Source organism: Penaeus monodon, chromosome 26 (genome assembly GCF_015228065.2).
Source record: "Penaeus monodon isolate SGIC_2016 chromosome 26, NSTDA_Pmon_1, whole genome shotgun sequence".
NCBI lineage: Eukaryota > Metazoa > Arthropoda > Malacostraca > Decapoda > Penaeidae > Penaeus > Penaeus monodon.
The window spans coordinates 10,594,094-10,604,093 of NC_051411.1; the positions used below are offsets into that span (position 1 = coordinate 10,594,094).

The 10,000-nt window shown below is 33.1% G+C and overlaps 1 protein-coding gene and 1 pseudogene across 2 annotated transcripts in view; one reads left to right on the plus strand and one right to left on the minus strand.

Moving 5' to 3' along the window:
- The window catches only part of LOC119589910 (torso-like protein), a 33,228-nt gene that overhangs the window by 12,573 nt on the left and 10,655 nt on the right, over positions 1-10,000 (plus strand). The gene's annotated exons all lie outside the window — the stretch shown is intronic.
- LOC119589574 overlaps positions 6,327-10,000 on the minus strand; it is an 8,067-nt pseudogene continuing 4,393 nt past the window's right edge.

Below are 10,000 nucleotides of genomic sequence, written 5' to 3' on the forward strand. Positions count from 1 at the left end.
ATTTTGGGGCAAAAGGGGGCCATACTTACTAATAGAATTACCCTGTCACTCTGCTTCCACTTTTCATTATTTTTTAAGCCCAAAAACATGCCGTCAATGGATGTGATTTTTTGCTTTATTCTTTTTTTCTCTATAGCCCTTTTAGAGGTCATGGAAGAATTAGCCACCAACTTTTAGCTCAGCATGGAAAAAAAAGAACCCTCAGTGACCAAAAACATGCAGGGGCTTGCCCCGCAAAAAGGGGAGGGCCGGTTTTTTTTTTAAGTCCATTTTAATAGGGAATACATGGGTATGGGGGGTTTGATGGATTAAATGTTGTTTGATGAAGTAACTTTAAAAAGAAAAAGATAATGAGGGTTTTTGTAGCATGCCTGACCTTTTTTTGGTGATTGACCAAGAACTAACTAAAATTTTATTATTTTTTAAGCTATTCTTTACAAATATAAGAAAACCGGTTTTTTAACTGGGGGATTTTAAAAAAAAAAGTCTTAAGGAAAGTAACAAACAAATGGCAGTTTCGTTTTTTTCTTTTTTTTCTTTTTTTTTTATATATTTACTTCTTTCTTTCATTTTGGAAAAGCTTTTTTAGGGGGAGAAAAGGAAAAAGATTTTAAAGGAACAGAATTTTGGGGGTTTTTAAAATAGTATTTTAAGTATATTTACTTTTTTTTTTTATATTTTTCAGCTTTTGTACTTTTTTCGGGGGTTTTGCCTCTTTCCCCCCAAAAAAAGTGCGGAGATGTTTTTGCTTTAAAAAACGCTCCATTTGGTACAGCAAAGAAGCATGGGGCTCGGGGGAAAATCCTTTGCCCTTGGGCATCAGGGAGCCTTTAAAGCAAAGAGAGATTTAAGGGAAACGGGAGAGGAAAGGAGAAGAGAAAGTAATCCCATTTAATAGTTTTAGGCTTTTTTTTTTTTTTTTTTTTCAATTCTTTTTTTTTTTTTTTCTCCTTTTTTTTTTTTTTTTTTTCTTTTTTTTTTTTTCTTTCGTTCTTTTTTTTTTCTTTTTTTTTTTTTTCTTTTTTTTTTTTTTTTTTTTCTTCTTGTTCTTAAGAAAAAATTTTTTTTTATAAATTTTATTCTTTTTTATTTTTCCTATTCTCATGGAAGAAAAAGAAAATTTTACTAAGGAAAGTTCAAAAAAATAAACAAACATCCCTTTTTCATGAATAGCTGTTCTAGCATTGGGCTCAAATTAGTGTATTTCATGGGGATTTTAAGAAAACAGAATTGACAGAGGGGAAAGGATTTCGTCATCATTTTTGTTTTTTAAATTTTTTTTTTGGGGGTTTGTGGGCAAACTAACCCAATGATACTTTTCGAGGAGAATCCAAGGAGAATCAGAAGATGGGGGCAAGCTTCCAAAGTCAGCAATGTTTCGGGAGTTTTTACATGGGTTTGACAAACCCTTCCCCCCAGCAACGGGGGAAAGGCAAAGCAAAGAAGATAGGGTTGGCAAAGGCAGAGGAAGGGGGGTGGAGAATGAGTGTGTGTTAGCATGTACAAGAGTCATTCTTTCATATAACTCAGGAAATTTATTTTTGGCAAGTGTGTGTGTATATAATATATATATATATGTATGTGTATGATGTTTTGGGGGTTGCATAATTGATATTTATTTTTAATAAATTTTTAGTAAAGTAAAATAATTTTTTTAAAAAGGAGAAAACCGTAAAATTGATACTTATTAATCCATTTTTGATGTTTTTATTTCTTTCCTCTTGTTTTTTGTAATGAGAACCCCCTTTTGTGTTTGCAAAATTTTAAAAAATAAAACCATTAATTTTACAATACAAAAAATTGTTTGATAAACCTTTCCAAAACCCCGTTTTTGGAAATACAAAAAGTTGGATTATTTCAGAAAAATGAGTAAGTCTTTTTTAAAAACATGTTTTTAATACCCAAAAATAAAAAAATGTGCATTTGAAACTGTAAAATGATGTTGCTAGTTGGGAAAAAAGTGAATTTTCAAAAAAAAAAAAGGTTTTTACCATAAATAGAAAAAAAAAAAAAAAAAAACAAAGCATAAAAAAGAAAAAAAAGCGCTTTTAATATCAAACTTACTTTTCATTAAATTGTTTAGAATTTATACTAAAAAAAAATCAATAGATATACAGGGGGAAAAAAAAAAAAAACAGGGAAAGGGCCCTATTTTTCCATTTTAAAAATCTCATCCCTTTTTTTGAAGGGAAATGATTCAACAGTAATTAAAACAGTTTAAAAACCTATTTGCATAAAATTTCCCGGGAAAGAGGTATGAAAAACAGACCCTTCTTTTAATTACTGAAAAAATTCAAAAATTTGGATTTGACAGTATCTTAAGCAACAATCACATAAAAAACCCACCACTCACTACAAAACAAAACAAAATATATATTAGCATGGGGGTCAAAAAAACAAAAAAAAAAATCATGTATGGGGAAAAAAAAAAAAAACCAAGAAACAAAGTGAAAAAAAACCTTGCTACTTAGACAAAAAAATATATATTACAAAACTCTCCCACCCCGGACTTGGGTCTTTGGAAACCACATATGCAATTGATAAGGCACTTAAAAAGACATGCAACGTTGGGGGGGGAACCCTTACAATTATAGATAAACAACCAGCTTTTGTATGTAACGTAAAAAAAATAAAAAAAGCAGCTAAAAAAAAAAATACATGGAAAAAAGGGTTAGGAACGATTAAAATAATGTAATACTAAAAAGTATTGCAAAAAAAAAAAAATTGCTGCACGGGGGCTAGAGGGGCGAAAGAAAAAAAAGCCTGAGCACCAAACCGAAAGATTTCGGTCCCCTTCCAAGTGCCGCCGGTAAAGTTGCCTGTTGGTTTTATATTAGGCTCTTTTTTTGGTATACACCTTTATTTGCATATTTTTAGGAAAGTGGGTTTTTTTTGTTGGGTTTTTAAAAACATTGCTGCATTGGTTTGTTTAAAAGGAACATAGTAGAGATGGAGGGTGTTATCCCCGCACCTCCCTCAGCCAGTGGGGGCCTTTGGGGGGACTTTGGGGGGCCCCAAATTTTGGTTTATTTTTTTTCTCCAAAATTTAGGGGGTGGGGTACGGGCCTCGCCGTTTTCCCCCTGCCCCCAGCGTTTTTTGAAACTCTTGTTTCTGGGGGGAAAATGGCCGGGGAAAATACGTGGGGACAACCCCGGAAAAAGGGGGTTTTGGGCCCTCAAACTTTTGGCTCCCCCCGAACCCCTTTTTTGAAAATTTTTGGGTTACCTGAAGGGGGAAAGGAAAAAAAAAAGGGGGTTTTTGGGTTCAGTGTCCTCGTTGTGTATATAAAAAAATTTTCTTTTGGGATGTTTTTGGCTTTCCCCCCAGAAAAGGGGGATTGGCCTTTTATTTTGGGGTTTGTTTGGGGCCGACCGCAGTCTCTATTTTTAAAAAATTTTTTTTTTTGAAAACCCCCCATGGGGCGGGAAAAAAAACGGGCAGCAAAGGAAAAAAAAAAAAAACCCCTGGGCCCCTGTTTTTCGTTTTCGCACCCCGAGGGGAAATTTTAAACTTGGCCCAAAAAGGGGAAAAAGGGGGGGAATTTTCGTGAAAATAAAATTCCATTGGTTTTTAATTTACTTGGCTGCTGCCCGAAAAGGGGGGGAAAAAAAGAGATTGGGTTTCTCCCTTTTGTTTGGATGGCCCCAAAAGGGTTTTGAGATAAAAATTCCCGGGGAAAACCCAAAAAAAGGGTTTTTTAAAAAAAAAATTAATAGTTTTTGGCAAAAAAAAATAGGTTCCTTCCCCCAAATTTTGCAATAAATTTTTAAAAAGCAAAAAAGCTTAAATGCCTTCATGAAAAAATAAAAGTTTTCCCTTTTAAAAATTTAAAAAATTTTTTAAAAACCCCCTTTAAAAAAAAAAAAAAAAAAAACCCTATTTTTTAGAAAAAAAAAAAAAAAAAAATTTTGATTTCACATCCGCACCCCCCCCTCCTCTCCCCCCCCGTCCCCACAACCCCCGCCCCACTGACCTCTGACTCATCGCGAAGTTATCCCTTGAGCTCGGCGTAGGTATATATATAATATATATTAATATATAATTATATATATATATATTATATTATATTATAATAATATATATATATTCTTAAATATATATATATATATATAACTATTATATATTAATATATATATATATATATATATAATATATATATATATATATATTATATATATATATTATTATATATATATATTATATATATAATATATATTATATATATATATATATATTATATTTATAATATATATAATTATATATATATATATATATAATATATATATATTATATATATATACCTACGCCGAGCTCAAGGATAACTTCGCGATGGAGTCAGAGAGGTTCAGTGGGCGGGGTGTTGTGCGACGGGGAGGGGAGAGGAGGGAGGTGGTGCGGATGTGAAATCGAGTAATTTTTTTTTTCTAAGAATATGATTTTTTTTTTTTATTAAGGATTAATAATATTTGAATTCAAAAGGACGTTGTAGTTTTCATGAAGGCAGTAGCTGTTGCATTTTATTTATTGCAAAATTTGGGAGGAACTATTATTTTGACCAAACTATTAACTTTTTATACCCATTTCTGGCTACCCTGATATATCTTCAATTACCTCTATTGTCATCACAAAACTCAAATGAGCATCAATCTCATTTTTTTCCCTCACATTCAGCAGCAGCCAGAGTGAATCTCAAACCGAAATGGAGAGAAGTACTTCACGCCATATTACGCCCTTCACGTTGGGCAAGCTTAAATTGGCCTCAGGTGCGTAAAACGCAAAACAGTGGCAGTGGTATTTTTTTCTTGCTGTCGTTGTTTGCGGTCCATGGTGGTCTTCAACAAAAAAATGTAAAAAAAATAGAGACTGCGGTCGGTCCAAACTAACCAAAATCAAAGGCCAAATAGGGCCCCTTTCTAGAGGAAGCAATACAGTCCAACAGAGAAATAGTTATATACACAACGAGGACATCTGACAAACCACATCTTTTTTTCTTTCCCTTCAGGTAACCCAGAATTCGAGAAGGTCGTGGGGAGACGAGCTGATGGCCATGACCTTCTTCCGGGTGTAACCCACAGTATATTCGCCATCTTCCAGAAAACAAGAGCTGACAAAACAACGCTGGAGGCAGGTTGGGACGGCGAGGTCGTACTACAGCCTCAAGTTTGGAGAAGATCACCAAGATTGGTCCCAAAGTCTCCCAAGCGCCCACTGGCTGAGGGAGGTGCTGGATAAAAACACCCTCCATCTCTACTATGTTACCATGAAAAACAAAACAATGCCAGCAATGAAATTTTAAAACAACAGAAAAAAAAACACGTCCTGAAAATATGCAAAATAAAGGTGTGATACCAAAAAACAAAGAGCCTAATATTAAAAACAACAGGCAACTTTTACCTGGCGGCACTTGGAAGGACCGAAATCATCTCGGTTTGGTGCTTCAGGGCGTATTTCTTGCTCGCTCCTCTAGCTCCTAGTGCAGCAATGGGTTTTTTTGCAATACTTAGTATTTACAATTATTTAAGTTCGTACCTAAACCTTTTTTCCATGTATTTGTTAGCTGCTTTTTTTTAGTTTTTCTTTACTGTTACATACTAAGCTGGTTTGTATCTAAAAAAATTGTAAGGTCTGCCACAACGTTGCATGTCATTTAAGTGCCTTATCATATTGCATATGTGGTTTCCAAAGACCCACAGTCAGGGTGAGAGTATGTAATATATATTTTTTGCTTACTAAGTAGCAAGCGTTTTTCACTGTTGTTCATTGGGTTTTTTATTTCTCATACATGATTTTTTTTTTTTGTTTTGTTGAATTCCCATGCCTAATATATATATTTGATGTTTGTAGTGAGTGTGGTTGTGTTATGTGATGTGTGCTTAAGATGACTGGTCTCAAAAATCCATAATTTGAAATGTTTCAGTAAAGTTAAAAGTAAGGGTCTGTTTTCATACCTCTTTCCAGGACTTATGCAAAATAGGTTTTTAAACTGTTAATTGACTGTTGAATACATTCCCTTCAAGAAATGGATGAGATGTTAAATGGATAAATAGTGCCTAATTCCCGTGTTTTTATTTCTCCTGTAATATCTATTGATTATTTTTTTAGTAAAACATTCTAAACAATTTAATGCAAAAGTTAAGTTTGATATTTAAAGCAGCATTTTTTTTTCTTGTTTATGCTTGATTTTTTGTTTTCATATTTTATGGTAACAACTTTTTTGTGTAAATTTCACTTTTTTTACCAACTAGCAACATCATCTTACAGTTTCAATATGCACATTGTTTTATTTTTTTTAGGTATTAAAAAAAAACATGTGCTAAAAAAGACATTAGGCATCTTTTCTGAAAATAATCCAAACTTTTTGTATTCCCTAAAAACAAGTGTTGGAAGGATATCAAACAATAATTTTGTATTGTAAATATAAATGTTACTTAAAACATTTGGCAAACACCACAGTGGATCTCTCATTACAAACAAAACAAGAGGAAAGAAATAAAAAACATCAATAATGGTATTTAATAATGGATATCCAATCATTACAGTGTATTTTCTCCTTATAAAAAAAAAATTATTTTTACATTACTAACAATATTAACAAAATAAATATCAATTATGCAACACCACTCTAACATCATACACATACATATATATATATATATAATATACACACACACCTTGCCAAAAATAGAAATTTTTCCTGAAGTTATTATGAAAAAGACATGACTGCTTGTACTACTGCATAACACACACTCAATTCTCTCACCCCCCTTCCTCTGCCTCTTGCCAATTCTCATCTTTCTTTGCTTGCCTTTGCCGCCTTGCTGGAGGAAGGGTGTCTAAGGCCACTGTACAAACTCCGGAGAAACATTGCTGACTTTGGAAGCTTGCCCCATTTTCTGATTTCATCACTTGGGATTCTCCTACGATAAGTATCATTGGGTTAGTTTGACACAAACAGTCAATAAAACTAAAAAACAAAAAAAATGATGACGATAATCCATTTCCTCTTGTCCAATTTCGTGTTTTTCTTAAATTACTGCATGGAATACACTAATATGAGCCACAATGCTAGAACAGTCTATTCATGACAAAAGACTGAATGTTTTTACTTTTTGAACTTTCCTTGAGTAAAACATTCTATTCTTCCATGAAGAATAGGAATATAAACAAGAATAAAATTATAAAAAAAAATTTTTTTCTTAAGAAACAAGGAAGAAGAAAACAAAAAAAGAAAAAGAAAAAAAGAAAAAAAAAAGAAAAGAACAAAAAAAAAAGAAGAAAAAAAAAAAAAAGAAAAAAAAAGAAGAAAAAAAAAGAAAAAAAAAAAAAAGGAGAAAAAAAAAAGAAAAAGAATGAAAGAAAAAAAAAAAAAAAAAAAAGCCATAAAACTATATAACAAGGGGACTTACTTTTTCTCTTCTCCTTCCTCTCCCGTTTTCCCTTAAAACTCTCTCTTTGCTTTGAAGGCTGCTGATGCGCCAAGGGCAGAGGGAGTGTCTCTGAGCCCCATGCTCTTTGCATAGTGACCAAGATGGAGCGCTTTGAAGCTAAAACATCTCACGCACTTCTTTGGGGTAAGAGGCATAAGCCCCGTACAAAGGATACATAAGCTGAAAAATATGAAAAAAAAAAAAAGGTAAAATACTACTTAAAAAATATACTACTTATACTCCCTAATTCTGTTCCTTTAAAAATCTGTTTCTCATTTCTCTCTAATAAGGCTTTTTCCTAAATGAAAGAATAAGAAGTGAAAATATATAAAAAAAGAAAGGAAAGAAAGAAAGAAAAAAACGAAACTGCCATATGTTTTGTTATCTTTCCTTAAGACTACTTTTTTAAAAAATACCAGTTAAAAACCTGGTTCTTATATTTGTAAAGAATATGCTTCAAAAAAAAAATAAAAAAATTAGTTAGTTCTTAGGATCAATCACTCAAAAGAAGGTCAGGTCATTGCTACAAGAAAACCTCATTATCTTTTTTTCCATTTGAGTTACTTCATCAAAACAACATTATTAATCCATCAAACCCCATAACCCATGTATGTCCCTATTTACAATGTGGACCTTACAAAAAAACACGGCCACTCACCTTTGCGGGACAAGTCATGCATGCTTTGGTCACTGAGGAGTTTCATTTTCCATGCTGAGCTGGAAGTTGGTGGCTAATTCTTCCATGACCTCATAGAAGGCTATAGAGATAAAAGAATAAAGCATAAAACTCACACTCCATTAGACTGCAATGTGTTTTTGGCTTTAAAAATAATAATGTAAAAGTGGAAGCATGAGTGACAGGGTAATTCTATTAGTAAGTATGGTCCATATGTCCAAAATACACTCAAACTTCAGAAACAGTGGACAAAGTCCGCCTCATCACACCCACACCCACAGCTGGCTCTCACTAGACAAAATGCTAGGCAAAGGCTTGGGCCATGAACCAGGTGGGCCCTCACCATGTCATGCTTGCAGCTGCCCTGCCACGCCAGGCAAATGGCAAACAAGTATCGCTACTATTGGTAATAATGGACTAATGTCACTCAGTTTATCCATTTGGTTTGGTTCGTGTACAAAGTTATACAATACTGAAAATTCACTTTTTATCTTCTCTTCTTTCCTACCTGACCTGCAAAACTTTTACTTTCCTAAATCAACAATCAGTAAACCATACACAAGCAAATTTACTACATACCTGATCTTCAACCAGTGTAATATCACAGGCCAAAGCTAAAGCTTTTGAGCACTTCCTTCATTTTGATCTCTTGTAATCTTTTGGGGAAATTAAGCAGAAGGACCAGACTTTATTTTATTAATCTAGAAAGAATCAAATATATCTGAAAAAAAAAAAAAAAAAAAAAAAAAAAAAAAAAAAAAAAAAAAAAAAAAAAAAAAAAAAAAACATATGTCAGAATTCCACATAACCAGCAGAGCAAGAAATGTCATACACTCTAAAATGATTTGTAAATTCCACTATCAACATACAAAATCTTGTGCTTCTCAAGCATCTGAATGTAAGGAGCTTCTGAGGGAGCTAGGAATGCAACAGCTGATCCAGCAGAATTGACACGTGCTGTACGCCCTACTCTATGGACATAGTCAGCGGCTGTACATGCAGCGTTAAACTGAACAATCCAACGCACTCTTGGCAAATCTAGACCTCTTGAGGCAACATCCTGCAAGTTAGAAAATATAAGTAACATTCTATCATTACACATGAGAAGGAAGGCGAGAGAGTAAACAAGACTGAAAGCAAACTGATGGATATAAGTCTACAATCTTGAAGAACTATGTTCACCAAACAGTATTCAATTTTCACAATATTAAAATGCATATCAAAGTATACTTTTTATACTTACAGTGCACATCAGCACACCAGCAGATGCTTCACGAAATGATCTGAACACTGTTGATCTCTCCTGTAATGCATTAAAATTATTTAATGTTACCGAAAAACTAAACTATATACAAAAAAAAAAAAAAAAAAAAAAAAAAAAAAAAAAAAAAAAAAAAAAAAAAAAAAAAAAAAAAAAAAAAAAAAATCTGAAATTAAAATCCAAAACATAGGGACTTAAAAGATCAACCTAATTCTGTTCCTCACTCAAAAGCAAGAGCAACAAGAACATGACCAGTTATACCTGCTGAGTCATGCTGCCATGCAACTTCTGGAATAGAATTGTCCTCTCGGTGTCTTCCTCTTCCTCCTCTTCACTCTCTTCCTCCTTGTCCTCCTCTCCTGCCGCAGAACTTTCTCTGCTCGCTTCAGTAAGGATGGTCTTTCGTCTTTCACTTTTCCATACCTGTAGCAGTTGCAGCATGAAGTTAAACATCCCTTTAATGGTGTAAGCTTGACTACTAACATTCATAATTAAATATGGAAAACAAGTTGGTATAAACTAGAATAAATCACATATTTAAAAAAAATATCATATCATAACCTAGCACCCTGAAATATCATTTTCCATGAATATATTTATATTCCATCTAGTCCTTTGGATGAAGATAACAAAAA